Source organism: Chiloscyllium plagiosum, unplaced genomic scaffold (assembly GCF_037043375.1).
Source record: "Chiloscyllium plagiosum isolate Xiang-an unplaced genomic scaffold, Cpla_swu_hap1 HiC_scaffold_8, whole genome shotgun sequence".
Lineage (NCBI taxonomy): Eukaryota > Metazoa > Chordata > Chondrichthyes > Orectolobiformes > Hemiscylliidae > Chiloscyllium > Chiloscyllium plagiosum.
The window spans coordinates 26,594,789-26,614,528 of NW_028270146.1; the positions used below are offsets into that span (position 1 = coordinate 26,594,789).

The following is a 19,740-nucleotide window of genomic DNA, read 5'->3' on the forward strand; positions in this document are numbered from 1 at the left end:
GACAGGCAGGACGGCGAATTGCTATTGTCGAGTCTTCGCGTAATCACATTTAACCGAATCTGAAAAGATGGACAGGTTGGACTGAAGGGTCTGTTTCCATGCCGTACATCTCTATGATTCTATAACTGTTTGGATACACTCTGCGATCCAAGATATTTTAGGTGAGGAAGATGGGATTCGGGGAAATGTTTAAGGGAAGGGAAAGGCAACCTGATGCTTCGGAGGCCTTCTGGAGTATTCCAGGATGGAATGCAGGTCTGTAACGAACTAGATAGCACAATTAGGACCCCCGCAAGAATGGGGGATGGTCACAAATGGAAAGGGAGAGACGGGGGTTATTCATAAAGGCTGCCATACATGAGTGCTTGCGGGAAGTGGGCTTCCTCAAAAGCAAGGATAGTATATTGTAAGTGGGATGGATATTGTTAACAGCTTTGCGTTCGATGTGTAGGGAATTGGGAGAGTGCCAGGCCAATAACTGGCAACTTGAGGCCACATTGATGGTGGTAGAACAATGTAACATCACCCTAACAGAAGCAGCTAAGACAATGCAGGAGAGAGCCACGAGGATGGAGGAGAAACAGAATCTGATAGTTTGCCATCTGGCAATGGTACAACAGAGAAAGAGGATAAAATTGCATAATTGGAAAGGTGGCCCAGTCAAAATGCGCACATTATTTACCTCACGATGGGACCTTGACCATTGGGATGGAGACATTTATAGAGCCATAGAGTCATAGAGATGTACAGCATGGAAACAGACCCTTCGGTCCAAAACAACCATGTCTAACAGATATCCCAACCCAATCTAGTCCCACCTGCCAGCACCCGGCCCATATCCCTCCAAACCTTTCCTATTCATATACCACATCCAGATGCCTCTTAACTGTTGCAATTGTACCAGCCTCCACCACTTCCTCTGGCAGCTCATTCCATACACGTACCACCTTCTGTGTGAAAAGGTTGCCCCATAGGTCTCTTTTAAATCTTTCACCTCTCACCCTAAACCTATGCCCTCTAGTTCTGGACTCCCCCACCCCAGGGAAAAGACTTTGCCTATTTATCCTATCCATACCCTTCATAATTTTGTAAACCTCTATTAGGTCACCTCTCAGCCTCTGACGCTCCAGGGAAAACAGCCCCAGCCTGTTCAGCCTCTCCCAAAGCTCAAATCCTCTAACCCTGGCAACATCTTTGTAAATCTTTTCTGAACCCTTTCAAGTTTCACAACATCTTTCAGATAGGAAGGAGAACAGAATTGCATGCAATATTCCAACAGCAGCCTAACCAATGTTCTGTACAGCCGCAACATGACGTCTCAACTCCTGTACTCAATACTCTGACCAATAAAGGAAAGCATACCAAACGCCTTCTTCACTATCCTATCTACCTGTGACTCCACTTTCAAAGAGCTATGAACCTGCACTCCAAGGTCTCTTTGTTCAGCAACACTCCTTAGGACCTTACCATTAAGTCCTGCTAAGATTTGCTTTCCCAAAATGCAGCACCTCGCATTTATCTGAATTAAACTCCATCTGCCATTTCTCAGCCCATTGGCCCATCTGGTCCAGATCCTGTTGTAATCTGAGGTAACCCTCTTCGCTGTCCACTACACCTCCAATTTTGGTGTCATCTGCAAACTTACTAACTGTACCTCTTATGCTCGCATCCAAATCATTTATGTAAATGACAAAAAGTAGAGGGCCCAGCACCGATCCTTGTGGAACTCCACTGGTCACAGGCCTCCAGTCTGAAAAACAACCCTCCACCATCACCCTCTGTCTTCCACCTTTGAGCCAGTTCTGTATCCAAATGGCTAGTTCTCCCTGTATTCTATGAGATCTAACCTTGCTAATCAGTCTCCCATGGGTAACCTTGTCGAACGCCTTACTGAAGTCCATATAGATCACATCTACCACTCTGCCCTCATCAATCCTCTTTGTTACTTCCTCAAAAAACTCAATCAAGTTTGTGAGACATGATTTCCCATGCACAAAGCCATGTTGACTATCCTGAATCAGTCCTTGCCTTTCCAAATACATGTACATCCTGTCCCTCAGGATTCCCTCCAACAACTTGCCCACCACCGATGTCAGGCTCACTGGTGTATAGTTTCCTGGCTTGTCCTTACCACCCGTCTTAAACAGTGGCACCACGTTAGCCAACCTCCAGTCTTCTGGCACCTCACCTGTGACTATCGATGATACAAATATCTCAGCAAGAGGCCTAGCAATCACTTCTCTAGCTTCCCACAGAGTTCTTGGGTACACCTCATCAGGTTCTGGGGATTTATCCACTTTTATGCATTTAAAGACATCCAGCACTTCCTCCTCTGTAATATAGACATTTTGCAAGATGTCACCACCTATTTCCCTCCAGTCTATATCTTCCATATCCTTTTCCACAGTACATACTAATTTTCTGCGGCTCCACACAAAGGCCGCCTTGCTGATCTTTGAGGGGCCCAATTCTCCACCTAGTTACTCTCTTGCCCTCAATATATATTTACAAAAACTCTTTGGATTCTCCTTAATTCTGTTTGCCAAAGCTATCTTATGTCCCCTTTTGTCCTCCTGATTTCCCTCTTAAGTATACTCCTACTGCATTTATACTCTTCTAAGGATTCTCTTGATCTATTCTGTCTATACCTGATATGTGCTTCCTTCTTTTTGGTAACCAAAACCTCAATTTCTCTAGTCATCCAGCATTCCCTACAACTACCAGTCTTACCTTTCACACGAACAAGAATATACTGTTTCTAGACTCTTGCGATCTCTTTTCTGAAGGCTTCCCATTGTTCAGCCCCCCCTTTACCTGCGAACATCTGTCCCCAATCAGCTTTCAAAAGTTCTTTCCTAATACCGTCAAAATTGGCCTTTCTCCAATTTAGAACTTCAACTTTTAGATCTGGTCTATCCTTTTCCATCACTATTTTAAAACTAATAGAATTATGGTCGCTGGCCCCAAAGTGCTCCCCCACTGACACCTCAGTCACCTGCCCTGCCTTATTTCCCAAGAGTAGGTCAAGTTTTGCACCTTCTCTCATTGGTACATCCACATACTGAATCAGAAAATTGTCTTGTACACACTTAACAAATTCCTCTCCATCTGAACCCTTAACACTATGACAGTCCCAGTCTATGTTTGGAAAGTTAAAATCCCCTACCATAACCACCCTATTTTTCTTATAGATAGCTGAGAACTCCTTACAAGTTTGTTTCTCAATTTCCCTCTGACTATTAGGGGGTCTATAATACAATCCCAATAAGGTGATCGTCCCTTTCTTATTTTTCAGTTCCACCCAAATAACTTCCCTGGATGTATTTCCGGGAATATCCTCCCTCAGCACAGCTGTAATGCTATCCCTTATCAAAAATGCCACTCTTCCTCCTCTCTTGCCTCCCTTTCAGTCCTTCCTGTAGCATTTGTATCCTGGAACATTATCCTGCCCATCCCTGAGCCACGTTTCTGTAATTGCTATGATATCCCAGTCCCATATTCCTAACCATGCCCTGAGTTCATCTGAAATAAATAAGTAGACATACAGGAGCTTCCCTGGATGGGCTTGACCCACAAACCTTCTGGTTAACAGCCGAATGGGCTAATCAATTGCGCCACAGAGATTGCCATTTAGCTTTCATCTGATTCAGAGTATGAATGGATGGATGGGTAAGGGGATGCTCCACCTTCAGAGCCATCCTCAGGAAAGGGACTAATAGCACGACCCTTAATAATGAATAAGGCAAAACAGGTAGGGAGACAAAATCCACAGAATTCGAGAATAGTGAGAGATGACTCTCTGTCTGAATTATAGGATTTGGGGTTGCGCTTCAAGCAGAATTCAGGTGAGCCCTTGGTTGACATGGGCATGCGACCAGAATGCTGCCCATATCATGCTGAGTGTCACAGAGTGAGGGAATCTGGGAGCATTAAATGCTGAGCCACATGTGAATAGCGCTTTTAGAAATGTAGGGCATACTGGATTGTTGTGGAATGCACTGACACTACCAGTAGGAAACAAGTACCCTCCCCCGAAAGATTGGGAAGGTGATGTTGAAAATTGGGAGGGCATACCAGAAGGTATAAAAAAGTGAGGGATTTGGCTATGCGAGCGGGTTATATTCTCCACAGTTTCAGGGTCTACACCAGAAAGCTTTCACAGCTGGAATGAGGAACCGGCTAATACGAAGTGGTGTGGGCTGGATGAGAGGTGCCCTGTTAGCCCTATTAGGGCCAGCTCACGGACAGGCAGTGGGACAAGTGTGTTTGCTATTCAGACAGTTAGAGGATGGAGAGGCTGGTAAGCAAACACCTGAACAAGTGATAAACAAGGACAACAACGTGGAGATAGGATGGGTTCAAAGGTGAAATAAAACATTACCAGAAGAGAAATGTTCATAGCATTATTGAAAGCAGGAATAGAGAGGAGTAGGATAGATGGAATATCTGTGGATGCCAGTACACTATATGGAAGATGCACGGCTCTGCAAAGGATAAGGAAGTAAGAAAGAACTAAATCAGATGTGGAGGGAGGAAAGGAAACCACAGTAACTGTAGCCTAGCCTGGAAGAGGCTGGGCAGTTGTAGCAAACCAGTTAGCCAATTGATTAGGGCTGGGGTTAGGACTCTGGGGTCTTTATAAGGTCGTTTGGTGAGATGTCCAGAGACTTGAGGCCTCATGTCCCTGCCACCGTTTATTCGAAACATCACATTACTAGACACTGGGGCAGAGGTTACTATTATACATGGCAATCTACATAGACATACAGTGCTCAAAATGACTACGAAAAGACTTTGTTGGGTGGTCACACCAGCAATTAGAACAAATATTCAAATAGCCTTGGGGAATGGACTCCCACAAGTAGTCCCAATACTGATATCCAACATAGCAGAGAAAGATATCAGTATGGACCCATTGAGAGGTACCACCTTGCAAACCCCACTGGGCAAATTCTCTTTGGTATATAAGCTGTGACAGTTACTTTTGGCAAGGCAGAATGGGAACCCCTCATTATCCCTCCGTCCACATGGGTAGTTTCAATGAAACAGTATCGTATTCCAGGAGGACACAATTGGGGATAATATGCAGGGCCTGTTAGCTGCAGGGATTGTGATACATGCAGTTTCTGTGTGCAATAGCCCTGTGTGGTCTGTGAAGAAACCTGATGGAAGTTGACGAATGATGGTTGTTGACTGCCAGCTTAGCAAATATGCTCCTCCACTGTCGGTGGCTGTGCCTGATGTGGACACTGTTATAGAAATATGACAGTGGTATGCTATTATTGATCTAGCAAATGCCTTTTTTCTGGATACCGGTAGCCCCTGGAATCACAAGCTCAGTTTGTTTTTATGTGGGAATGTTGCCAATATACTTTCTGTTGGCCACCACAAGGATACCTACATAATACAACCTTATGCCATGGGCTAGTAGCAAGGGACTTAGATATGTATTCACCATCCCCCCCTGCCAGAAATTTATGTAGCACATTATATTGATGATATCTTGACCCATGGACCAATGGAAACCACGATGGCAGAAGCTCTAGCCATACTGGTGCAACCTATGCGAGATGGAGACGGAAAGGGAAACCAAAAAAGATACAGGGACCAACACAATCAGAGCAGGTTTTAGGCATTCAGTTGACAAAAGAGGATAGAGTCATCCCTGAAAAACTACGGAATAAAATACAAAAAATTGGCTGTTCCAATTGGCAAGACCGAGGCACAGAAATTTATAGGTCTGCTTGGTGCAGACATATTCCTCACATAACTACATTACTAAGACCTTTACATGCCATTACTTGAAAGAAAGCTCAATTGAACAACAGGAAGCATTTCAGGCTGCTAAAAGAGGCCGTAGAATTGGTGCTGCCCCTGGCTTCTCAGAATACTGGCTTAGCCTTTGAATTACAAGTATCAGTATTACAAGATGTAACCACGTGGAGCTTATGGCAGAGACAAAAGGGGAAATCAATACCTTTGGGAGTCTGGTCTAGAAAAGTGACTGAGGCAGCTATGCATTACACAGCATTTGAAAAACAACTTCTGGCCAGCTACTGGGCCCTGTAGTCATAGAGTCATAGAGATGTACAGCATAGAAACAGACCTTCGGTCCAACCTGTCCACACCGACCAGATACCCCCCTAGTAGAAACTCAATGGTAGACGAGTGAGGACGCAGTGCTCTTCAGACTTGAGTTATCCATTCTGATATGCTTGTTACCTGACATTGTGATCCACCAGGCCAGTAGAGCCTAATACAGCTCCACTGTAAAATGGAAATGGTACATAGTGATCCGAGAAAGGAAAAGAAGGGGATGCCAAACTCCATGAGTAAATAGCTGAATACTCACCAGGTGAACAATCTCCGAGTTCCACCTGGCCATACCTGCATCTCCTGTTCAATGGGGCATTCCATTCGAACAACTGTCTGAAGATGCTCGTCACTGTGCTTGGTTCACTGATGGATCAGCCACCTGAAAGAGTGGCCAGAGGCAAGCAGCTGTGTTTAATGCCTCCACACAAACGGTTATGAATAGTGAAGGAGATGGGGGATTGAGCCAATGAGCCGAATTAGCAGCTAGAGGAGGAGAGTCAGTTTATACTAACTTGTGGCCATAAAATGGTTGTATGGATGTCAACCTGGCAGTCACATGACTGGAAGATTGCTGGAAGGCCCCTGTGGGGAACAGAACTATGGAAACAAATATGGGTGAAGGCACAGTGCGTGGAAATCATTGTGTACCATTTTGCTGCCCAAATGAAGGATGGTTTGGAATCTGCTAACCACAGCAATATTGTGGATGGAATAGTAAATGCAGAACAGTTGAAGGTGCATCTGAAGAGTACCACACTGGAAAATGGGCTCATGAAAAATCAGACATTTAGGGTATCAAGGCACTGTGCAATGGGCAAGAGATCAATGTTTGCACTTAAGCACTGATCTGTGAAAGAACGCATTGGCAGTGTAAAATATGCCAAAAGGTAAACGTGTGTCACTGCCGATGAAGCCAATGGCATAAATCAAACAAGAAAATCAGCCTGCTCAAATCTGGCAGATTGACCTCTACAACAACGATATCAATATCTGTTAACTGTAGTGGACACTTCCTCTGGGCTCATGTTAGCTCTCCCGACAACCAGAGAAAATTAGAGGAATAGTGGTAAAGGCCGAGAACAGTTGATATCCTACCATGGTGAACCATCAGAAATACAATCAGATAACGTCTCACACTTTATAGGTCAACAGGTGTAGCAATCAGCTGCAAACAGTAAGATACATTGGATGTTCCACAATTCTTACTACCATCAAGCAGCTGGCCTTGTAGAATGAATGAATGGGTTATTAAAACAATAAATTAAATTATTGACCTCTAATCATACATTACAGGTGTGGCTCAAAGCGCTGATATAATCTGAACAATCAGCCTCTGAAAGGAGGGATACCCATGAGTAGAATGTTTGAAGGAGGTAACTAGTCACAGCCTCCCAATAAACATGCAACATCCAATGATCTTTGTGCAGGGGGAGGAATGCGGGTATACCACCCACAACACCCTTCTAAGTCTAGTGAGATACTTGCCTGTGGACAAGGTGATACCTACTGGATATTGATAATGGGACAGGAAGTACAACAGTGTATAGACACAGGGAAGCTAACAAAAAGAGAGTGAATTGTCAAAGATTGTACACTGAAAAGATATGATTTCTTCACAGAACCATGCCGATTGATTATGGATAGATGCTGCTGTGGATGACTTGCCAGTTGACATGGACAATGGATTTCCATGACTGATGTGTGGATATGGTGTGGACAGTCCAAGAGACTAACAGAGTGCAGGACAATTTTACTTGTCACCCAGGACTTCGATGTGTCATCGGATACTATGTTACAGGTACGGCATGTTGGTTATGGGTAGCATTGGAACAGAGTATGTTTACCGTGTCTAAAGGATACACAGTACAACTGCAAACTGCATAGCGAGCAGAAATGGCTTGTATGATATACAATACAACTACACAGTTAATGAAAATAACCTGATTGTCATACAGGGTAAAGTTCAATACAAATGTACCGCAAAGGGTAAAAGAGACAAGGGTAAAAGGGTAAAAGAGCAGCACGTTGACACAGTAGTTAGCACTGCTGCCTCACAGTGCCAGAGACCCGGGTTCAATTCCCGCCTCAGGCGACTGACTGTGTGGAGTTTGCACATTCTCCCGGTGTCTGCATGGGTTTCCTCCGGGTGCTCCGGTTTCCTCCCACAGTCCAAAGATGTGCAGGTCAGGTGAATTGGCCATGCTAAATTGCCCGTAGTGTTAGGTAAGGGGTAGATGTGTAGGGGTATGGGTGGGTTGCACTTCGGCAGGGCGGTGTGGACTTGTTGGGCAGAAGAGCCTGTTTCCACACTGTAAGTAATCTAATCTAATCTAAAGGACAATAAAAACCGTGTTAATTGCAGATCAATGGTATGGTTGTACCAACGCATCTGAAATAGTCAATGGGACATAGATGATGCCATATGGTCAGACCAGAAAACTAATCAACAGCAATTAGGGATGGCCCATGTTCAACGCCTCTACTCAACATGCACCAAAGTATTTGCATCTCAAAATGTACTTAATCTCATGATATGGGTACAATATGAGTCAAAACCCGACGGGTGTAAAGTCATACCTTTAGTTATGTGACGCAAAAGACCAAGCTAAAGCAGGGCTTGGTACAATATTAGGAGGGCTAGGAACAGGCATTGGAGCATCGAATGCCATGCTTATTGAGACCTTACAAAACAAGATACAAAAGGTGGGTATCCTGATTGGAAATGCCATTAGGTCACAAAATGCTTGGGACAGAGGGTTAAATGGAAATATGTTATCCGGTTGGTTAATATGATGGAAGTAACTAAATAGAACGGAATGGGAACCATTTTACATGTCCCTATAACAGAATAGTTTCAATACTTATACGGTTTGGACGTTTCATGAAATTTCACATCCACTGTTCAGAGCAGAATTGAAACAAATAGCTCTGTCAGGATACAGTGGTAGTTGGGTGAACTTTTTCAAGTTTGCCAGATAACAATTGCAGATCAATCCCAATTTGCAATATACTACCTGTATTACAAAAGGGTGTAATTTTACGATGAGGATTATTAATGCGACCCATGCACAGAATTGGTGTAACTTTATTACTGTCCCTCATCTGTTTGGCCAGCAATTGTGGCTCCCAGAGATGAGAGGGAAGTAGATTGATGAGAGGAATCAAACTCACTGTGGGATTGATTGTCAGGAGTGGCCATTTGGTATGGTATGCCTACTCCACACCCCAGGATTTGAACAATACTCCCTTGAACATTCTGCAGGAACATGCACATAGCACTTATTCCATATAATTTCACAGTTATTCATGAGACAGGACAAAAGCAGACTTGTATTACCAGTCCCCGCACCATTTATTTAGATGGCATCTGAAAGGATCCTCCAGTTAGTCATTGTTATAAGGATATATACACTAACTATGATCCCAAGTAGACAGATCAAATCAATTAGGGAAATGGGAAAATGTACAACATTATTGTACCATCTTTGGGGTGCAGAACCTTCCACCAGTTGTCAACTTGACTTAGTTGGAGGCTTTCTCCATGAAAATGCTCATATTAGTCAGGAACTGACGACAAGGGGGTGAAATATACATTGAATGAAACTTGCTATGTCATATGCGGATGGACAGTTAACATGACTTGCTGATTCCATCACGGCCTTGACCATACATCACTGGTGGGATATATTTCGGGGTAGGTCCCCAAAGGCCATCATTAATTTGATGATTCACCCTATTGTTATTGTATTCGTATTGATGACAGTTATTTTCACTGTAGTTTTAATTTTCTGGTGTTAGTTCTATACATTTATTATATATTCCTGCGAGGCTATCACTGATTTGTGCCTGCATTTTCAATCGGAACATGCGCTGTCAAATATCACCGGGGGTGGATTGTATAGAATGAGAAAATAGGTTGGGAAGGTAAATGATGATATGCGACAGCTGCATGACCCTGAATGAATCCTATGAATATTCCTTACGGGCTGAAGACAACGGCAGCAGCTTGTTTTACTGTAGCTGTTTCTGTACTGCCTGTTTGTTATACTGTATAAGAGAGAGAGAGAGAGAGTTTTGTTCCAAGAGTTGGACTTTACCTCAGACTGGGATGGTGAACAGTACCAGGAACAAACCTAAGCCTCCAGACCAGCCGTCATCCAAGTGGCCCCCGACCGACAGAAGGGCCTAAGACTCATTGCTTTTTTCTCCTTGCTTTTCAATTTATTATTATTATCATTATTATTACTTAATAAACATCCACATTTAAGCAAATCGCTGTTGTCGAATCTTCACGTAACCACATTTAACCGAATCAAAAAGAACTGTTTGGAGATCCTCTGTGATCCAAGACACCCAATCGATCCAATTTGGGTTCAGTAGGGATTGGAATGAGGGAAGTGGGATGGGAAAGATTGGGAGGATTCAAACTGCAGCCCCTGAACACAGGTCGCAAGGGCTGTTGAATGCTGTTTATAAGGCCCATCAGTTCCCGGGAATATCATTCCAGCTGTTTCCGGAAATTTTCAGTCTCTGCCCTACACACTACACCTCCACTCACTCACCCACTCCTCACCTTCCCTCCTTTCTCTCATGTCAACCTACGTCTCTATGTCCCTATATGGCCCTAAATCATCCTCAAGGTAATTTTTTGGCAAGTCCATGTCAACCTTGCAATTGTAATTTTGCTGATTTCCTCTCTCTTTCTATTACCTGATTTGCAGCTTTAATGACACTTTTGTACTTTCTGCAGTAAAGACATAAGCAAAATATTTGATCATTTCATCTGCCATTTCCTTCTTATTTATCATTAACTCCTCGTTCTTACTTTCGAGATGACACTTCATTGCATTTTTTTTAAATACATAGAAAAACTCTTGTTCTCATTTTTACATTCTTAGCTACTGTCCTCTCCCACTTTAATGTCATCCTCCTGCTTATCATTTCAGTCATTCTCTACTTTTCTTTATATTACAACTAATCATCTGACCCACTAGTCAGCTTTATGTAGTCAGATGCTTTTCTAAAGTCATGGAGTTGTACAGCATGGAGTTGTACAGCATGGAAACAGACCCTTTGGACCAAATAGTCTCTTAAGTTTACTTTTCCTAACTTCTTTAGTCAACTACAACTGGTCCTCCATTTAGAATTTTTCTTTATAGAAATATATTTAACTTAGCTATGCTGGAAAATCCTCTTGAGTGCCACTGTCTCTCTACTGATCTATACACTCATGTAGTATGTCAGTTCACCAACTACCTCAACTTTAATTTGCACACGGTTACTCTAATTAAGGTTTGAAATACAAGTCTTGGACCCAGTTTTCTCCCCTTCAAACTGCATAGAAAATTCAATCACACGGCAATCACTGCTGCTTCAGGAGTGCTGTAACTCTGAGGCCATTAATTAATCCTCTGATATGACACAATACTAATCTAATATAATTTTTTTTTATCCCAAAACATGTTGCTCTAAGAACTGTCTCAATGTCATTCTATCAACTCATCGTCCAAGCTAACACTGCCAATCTGAAATAGAATGAAACTGTGGGAGAACATGCATGCAGTTTTAAAGCACTGATGAATGAAAATTTCCCAAGGAATCGTTTGCTTATTTGGGACACATTGGACTGAATATTACCCCAAAAAAGGCTAAATGTCAATTTTGGTGAGATAATATGTAAGGTTTCACTTCATGAACCCTATTGAGATTTCCTATGCTTTTCTCAAAACTTGACTCATTAGCTCTATATGATTTCACTTTGGTGCCCCTCTTTTCTTAGCTTCCCTGTTGCCACATGCAGAAGTATTGCTACTGTCACGATCTCCTGGGATTCCTGTGATGGATGGTGGCAGCAAACATATCCTATGGTGAAAAATAGTGTAGACAACCTTACACAACACAATGGTCAGAGGTGAGCATTGCCCATACAACACTAAGCATGTAAATAAGTCTCTTCCAGTATCGGATGAGGTTGTATCCACAGGGAGCGTACAATTGCATGCAAGTCAACCCTGGGACCTGTCTTGATGAAGTAGGTTTCTTCAAAAGAGATTGCAATTTATGGCAAAAGATTGTTTACAACTTCAGACTTTGAGTTGTCCATCTAGTCTCATATCCTTTCTACCCCAAAGACTGCCTCCTTATATCAACTTAATATCATACACCTGTGATTATTGTTCCATAAATCTCAGAGAAGTACCTTGGGGATATTTCTTTTTATGTTTTGACATTGGATATAAGGTGATGTCGATTCAGCCACTTAGTCCAGGAGTCTTATTCAATGGGAAATGAAATCTAGGGTGGAAATGTATAAGGGTCTGAGCAACACAGCTTATTGTGAGATTTGTGACAGGATAGCATGAGAAGCTCAGTGAGGCTGATCTCAATGCAGGGAACGTCTCGAGCCATCTTTTAGGCTTTTGACAATTCGCATGATGACTTTCTCAATAAGCTGCACCAAGTTGTCAATTACAAGGGATTAATGTCTCTTCAGACAGATTTTTAATCAGTCAGGGATTCAAGGCTTACAGGGAAAAGGCAGTAAAGTGAAGTTGGGGATTGTCAGATCAGCCATGGTCGCAATGAATGGCAACGTTTACTTGATGGACGGAATGGGAACAAGTGAGGACTGCAGATGCTGGAGATCAGAGTTGAGAGTGTGCCCGAAACGTCAATTCTCCTGCTCCTTGGATGCTGCCTGATCTGCTGTACTTTTCCAGCTAGGAGAAAGTGAGGACTGCAGATGCTGGAGTACCAGAGCTGAAAAATGTGGTGCTGGAAAAACACAGCAGGCCAGGCAGCATCCGAGGAGCAGGAGACTCGACATTTCGGGCATAAGCCCTTCTTCAGGAATGTTTTCCAGCACCACACTCTCAACTCTGATGGACTAAATGGTCTACTTGTGCTCCTATATTTTATGGTCTTAATATATGATATAGAGATATAATATTTCCAGATTTCATCTGTAGGTTTGATTTAACTAACCCGTTCCTGTTTCTGTTCTGTGTATTATGGATTCTATTGATATGAACACTAACAAAAACTGAAATCCTTGACATTCCCTAATAACCTGCAGAATGTTAACAAACACTCCTGGTCTGGAAGTTATGCTTTTTGACTGAGGTGGACTGCTCTGAAAAAAGGCTCCTTTCTAAGAAACATTACATGCATTTCTCACCCCAGTCAAATGTTCTCCAAACTGCCCTAAAACTTTCAAAATCTGTGTTTCCTGAGTGGAAATCACACTTGATGTTATTGAATGGTGCAGCAGCTCGAAACCTAACTAGCCTACTGCTGCTGCTAGTTTATAAGTTCATACGTTTGGTTATCCTGATTTGGATAGGGACAAAAAAACTGCAGATGCTGGAATCCAAGGTAGACAAGCATGAGGCTGGAAGGACATGGCAAGCCAGGTAGCATCAGGAGATGGAGAAGTCAACGTTTCAGGTGTAACCCATCTTCAGCCCTGGATTCTGAAGAAGGGTTAAACCCAAATCTTTGATTTCTCCACCTCCTGATGTTCTACCTGCCTCCTGCTTGTCTATCCGGATTTGGAAACAGCTAATGGCTTTCATTGTTTGTTTCCCTGTCATAAGCAATCCCAGTAAGGAAAGGTTTCCATTAACTCTTCAGGACACAGCAATCAATTTCTCTCTGGCACATACCTGGATTTGATCATTGTTCTGGGAGAACTGTCTCACCTAGTCATTTTCTTCAAAATAACATTTCCTCATAGCTTCAACAACCATATGCCACTATTTTGAATCTTGAACACTAAAAATGATCTAAATATGTAAATACACACCCTTTGTCACAAACATTCCAAATACTTTGAATAATTAAAACTGAGTGACATAAAAATTATTAGGTCGATGATCAAAAGCTTGGTCAAAGAGTTAGGTTTCATGGAGAATTTTAGAGGCAAAAAGAAAGGTACAGATGTATAGGGAGGGAGTAACTGAATTTAAGACCTGGGCATCTCAAGGTATGGCTACCAAATGTGCAGAGCTTAAATTAAAATTAGAGATGTATAAAATGCTCCAACTAGAAGGAATGGGGAGAATTGTAAAATAAAATGAGGTTACAGAGCTGACTGGTTTCACAGATCTATTTGGATCACAGCTTCAGTTGCAAAAGAATAATTTGCCGACAAAATTTGAAACAGGGTGGGCTCATCCCATAGTCTGGAGGAATATCTTGGCATGAGGTTTTACTGCCAACTTCACATCATGCAAAGTGAACATCTTTTACTGCATACTGTCGGCAGTGCACATTGGCACCCAACAATTAACAATTTTATACTTACAGCATGGAAGCAGTCTCTTTTGCAGGACAAGACACACACCCTTTACTTGGTAGCAGAGTTCCTCTGAATGGATAGTAGTGCAAATTATACCACTTGGGTCTTATATCCATCCCCAATCTGAATGGTTTGAGCTCTATTGTGCTTGAAGCCACAGAAATATTAATGCTGCATTAATTATGTGACATTATTTGAAGGAGGAGAATCACTGGATGGATATCTCTGAAAAGACCATTATAGTTACTGAGAAATTGAGAAATGATCGAACAGTGGAAGACCATCTTGTCTGAATCTAACTGCCTTTTTGCTGTACCTTAGTGCATCCTACATTTGTAAGAAAGTTGTGCGATGCAGCTTTGGCATAGTGAATGTGGGATAAGGAGTAAAAATTGAGCACAGTGTTTGAAATTTCCTAAGTTAGGTTTGTGTCATTAGATTAGATTACATTACATTACAGTGTGGAAACAGGCCCTTCAGCCCAACAAGTCCACACCGACGCGCAACCCACCCATACTCCTACATCCACCCCCCACCTAACACTATGGGCAATTTAGCATGGCCAATTCACCTGACCTGCACATCTTTGGACTGTGGGAGGAAACCGGAGCACCCGGAGGAAACCCACGCAGACACGGGGAGAATGTGCAAACTCCACACAGTCAGTCGCCTGAGGCGGGAATTGAACCCGGGTCTCTGGCGCTGTGAGGCAGCAGTGCTAATCACTGTGCCACCGTGCTGCCCAGTCATGTTTCATAAGCCTCACAAAGAGCTGGAGTAAAGCTTCTGAGGACACAGGTTCAAATCCCACCATGGCAGACAGTGAAATTTGGTGTCAATAAAATTGTGGTATAAAAGGTTAGTCTCATGGTGACCACTGCCAAAAGCCTAACTGGTTCACTGATGCCCTTTCGGGAAGGAAACCTGCCATTCTTACCTGGTCTGGCCTGTGACTCTAGATCTCATATATCTGGTTAATTCTTAAATTCCCTCTGGGCAAGTAGAAACAGTCAATACATGCTGGCCGAGTCAGAAGTGCCCACATCCCATGAATAAATAATTTTTAAAAACTGAAGCCAGACGGAGCATATCTCAGTGATTGCGTCATAGTCCATTGGCAAGCTATGGAGCATTTTCCTGGATTTAACTTGGAGCATGATCTCAGCATTAAGATCTCGCTTGACCAATGACCTGATTGATGTCTAGCCTTCCACATTCAAAGTAGCTATGCTATCCACAACCCTTCACTTTGCCATATGTAATTCACCATTATCAACACAAGGTCAAATATCTTGTCATTACTAGAACTTTCCCTTTAAAAATGAGCCCCAGTCTTGAATAACAGATGCATTGCCATTTTCTCTGCTCTCCAGCGAAGTTTGCTACAGGTAGAAGATTTATCACATTTCAGTTACCGAGTCAAATTGAAGGTTGGAGGATGATATGTAAATTTGCACCTATCTCAACTAGAGTTTTGCCATCACCTGAAAACCAAGACATCAAGTTTTTATTGCTTTTTTTTTCTCAATAATAAAGCACAGACTTGATATATTTGAAATGAAAAGCCTTTCAAAATTACTTCACAGACACAGACAACCTTGATTTGGAAAAATGCTAGGGAACAGACCTTTTCACACCATGAGCAGTTAGGGTCTGGAGTGTGCAATCTGGAAATGTAGTGAAGGCAAGTTGAATCAAAGCATTCAAGGGGACATTGGATGATTATTTAAATAAAAATAACACGTAGGGTGATGGGGTAAAGGCAGGCGATTAGCAATAAGTTAAAATGCTCAGAAGGCTACCCTAGTCACGATGGGCTGAATGGCCCCCTTCTCTAAGACTTGTGTGATTCTATGAACATTCATAAAATCCCTTCAAGCCCAATTTTAAAAAATGCTGATTGCTTCTCAAACTTTTTCAAAAGTTATTTTCCTAAATAGTAACAAGGAAGCATTCTGAATAGGAAGGGCCATTTCGAATTTGGTGGAGTTTGTTTTTACAAAAGTACAAAAGCTGAGCAGAATCACTGCATGGCTGAGTAATGAATGAAAATTTCAGATTTTAACCCTAACTTTGACAGTGGTCTCATCTTGTTCCTCAACATCTGAGCTGGTGTTATTGCTTTTAAATTCCTCCAACTTACTTCTGTTTTCTTACGATCATTAGAGTCATAGTCATAGAGTTGTACAAAATGGGAACAAGGGCTTCAGCCCAACTCGACCATGTTGACCAATATTTTAAATTAATCTTGTCCCATTTGACAGCATTTGGCCCATATCCCTTCAAATCTTTGACTGAAAACAAGAAATGCTAGCGATCACAGCGGGTTAAGAAGCCATGTCAGCAGTATTGTTTTGTCAGGTGGCCTCATCCAAACAGATACAACATGGGTGAAGGAAGTGGGAGAATAAGATGGAATCCTTGCAGGATGTGGGGTGGGAAGAGCTGTAGTGAAGGTAGCTATGGGAGTCAGTGGCTGTGTAGTGGATGGCAGTGGACAGCTTATTCCCCGAAATGGACATGGAGAGATCAAGGAAAATAAGGGAAGAGTCAGAAATGGATGATATAGAAGTTTTAGAGGAGTAGAAATCGGAGGCAAAATGAACAAATCGTCCAAGGTCCAGGTGGCACCGAAACAGTTGTTGATTTACCGAGAAAAGAATTGTGGGAGGGGCCAGTGTAGGGCTGAAACAAAGATTGCTCCACATATCCCATAAAGAGGCAGGCATAACTGAGACCCATGCAGGTGCCCTTCGCCACACCTTTGACTTGGCAGAAGTGAAATGAATTAAAGAAAAAATTATTCAGTGAGAGAACAAGTTCAGTCAAGCTGAGGAGAGTGGTGGGGAATGGGAATGGTTCAGGCCACTGGTTGAGGAAGAATCCAAGGGCTCTCAGACCATCCTGGTGGGGAATTGAAGGATAAAGGGGATGGACATCCATTGTGAACAGAACTGGAAATTGTCAACATGGTGGAGGGGATCAGACGTATCATGGATGCAAGTGGGCAGAGTCTGGACAAGTTGAGAGAGGATGGAGTCAAGGTAAGAGGAAATGAGTTCGGTAGGGCAGGAACAGGCTGATATGATGGGTCTACTGGGACAGTCTGATTTGTGGGTTTTGGAAGGAGTTAGAAGCAGACTCTCCAGGAGATTTATAAGGTTAGAGGCAGTGGAGGGAAGATCTCTGGAAGTAATGAGGTTGGTGATAGTCCTGGCAACAATGGCTCTAAGCCCTTACTATTCATAGTACCATTTTGGCAAAGCCCTTCATCAGGAATTTCCTGATGAAGAACTTTTGCCCGAAACCTCGATTTTCCTGCTCCTCAGATGCTGCCTGACTTGCTGTGCTTTTCCAGCAACACACTCTCAACTCTAATCTTCAGCATCTGCAGTCCTGACTTTCACCTTCTTGTTTGTATATCCAGCCTCCATCACCTTCTCTGGCAGCTCATTCCATACACATTTTATCTTCTGTGTGAAAAAATTGCCTCTTGGGTTCCTTTTCAATCTTTCCCCCTCACCTTAAACCTATGCCTTTTAGTTTTGGACTCTTGGAAAAAGAACTTGTCTATTTACCCTATCCATGTCCCTCATGATTTTATAAATCTCTGTAAGGTCACACCTCAGCCTCCAATGCTCTAGGGAAAACAGTGCCAGCCTATTCAGCCTTTCCCTATAGCTCAAACCCTCCAAACCTGGAAACATCCTTGCAAATCATTATTGTACCCTTTCAAGTTTAACAACATCTTTCTGAGAGCAGGGAAACCAGAGCTGAACGCAGTATTCCAAAAGTGGACTAGTCAATGTCCTGTATAGCCACAACATGACCTCCCAGCCCCTCTAATCAATGCAGACCAATGAAGGCAAGCAATACCAAATGTCTTCACTATCCTGTTCCTTGACACCTGAGCTGGTGTTATTACTTTTAACTTCCTCCAACCTACTTGAATTTTTTACTATCATTAGTAATTCTGATGGAGACATGTGGAATGTGTGAACTCCTCGCCAGGCCTGGGGCCTGACCTAAGAAGTAAATCTCAGCAAGACTCACTTGCTGTTCCATGTCTGGAATTCGAACCTTGATAAAGGCTTCAATTCTAGCATAGAAAGAAGTGTAAATAAAGACAAGCTCCACACACCTTTGGCATGAGGAACAGTTCATTGTAATTTCTGCACCTCATTTCCATTTCGATATACCAAGAATGTAAACAAGTGAAAAAACAAAGTTAATCTAACTCAGGGGAATGCAACCTTTTTATATGACAGGTCATATTTCAATTTATTTCTCATCCATGGGGGCCAGTGAGCAAAACTTGGAAAGATGAAGGAATAGAAATTTCTTTTGCTCTCATTGAAACAACAAGAGTGCACACATTTACGAACAAGCTGCAAATGAGAAGATTAATTTATTAACTTGCTTTACCATGAACACTGATTATGTGGCATTGCAGTTCCTACACGAAGATTGTACTCTCCACCATACTCATAGTTACATGCCACAACAATATTGGAGTTCCTGACTAACATAGTATGCAATTGTTATCAATTATTATAAAACAGATCCAGGAATAATATTACAGAAACACTAGTGGTATATGTACTCTCTCGGAGCCAAACACTCCAAGTTCAACATTTTTCTCCCAGCCATTTCCCACATGTAATTTTACAAATTGCCTGTCTAGTTGTATTCCAAAATTTAATTTTCTGAAAGAAATCTATCTAATTTGTATTTCACTGAATCAATAGCAACTGTTTCTAATGTCTCCCTCGGCAATTTGTCGCTTAGATTAATCTATTGTTCCCTGAAGTTTTGGGGGATATTTTAACTGCCCAAAGTGGATTAGGGGTAGGAGGCTAAAATTACAAAAAATGTGAAACCTGACACTAGCCAACTCCCAAAACACAAGCCTTTGGTTTGAACAGAGGCATGTTTGCAAGGTTGAGTAATGGCAGATGAATAAGCTGCGCTTGAGAGGCTGTTGAGTTTTCAAATAGTTTAATGAGGCTGCATGCTGGAAATTTCACCAATGGTTTTGATTTCACAGTTTTGGGCCAGGCTTCTCCACAATCGGGAATTCCAGCAGGTAAAGCGTTTGATTAAACAGCTTGTGGGTGAGAAGACAGAAGTAAGTACTACCGATGCTGGAGATTAGAGTCAAGATTAGAGTGGTGCTGGGAAAGCACAGCAGGTCAGGCAGCATTCGAGGAGCAGGAAAATTGACGCTTCAGGCAAAAGCCCTTCATCTGGAATGGGTGAGAAGGAGCAACCTCTACTGTGAAGCTGTTCTCACTTGCAATCTCTCGCTCTGTCCCTCCTTCCTCCCCATTCTCTGGTTGGCTTCT

At 42.5% G+C, this 19,740-nt stretch overlaps 1 long non-coding RNA gene across 1 annotated transcript in view; it reads left to right on the forward strand.

The window, feature by feature from the left end:
* The window catches only part of LOC122553412 (uncharacterized), a 170,508-nt gene that overhangs the window by 95,230 nt on the left and 55,538 nt on the right, over positions 1 to 19,740 (forward strand). The window contains exon 3 of the long non-coding RNA XR_015757845.1: positions 7,716 to 7,894. This is a non-coding gene — a long non-coding RNA (uncharacterized LOC122553412). The remainder of the gene's footprint in view (positions 1 to 7,715; positions 7,895 to 19,740) is intronic.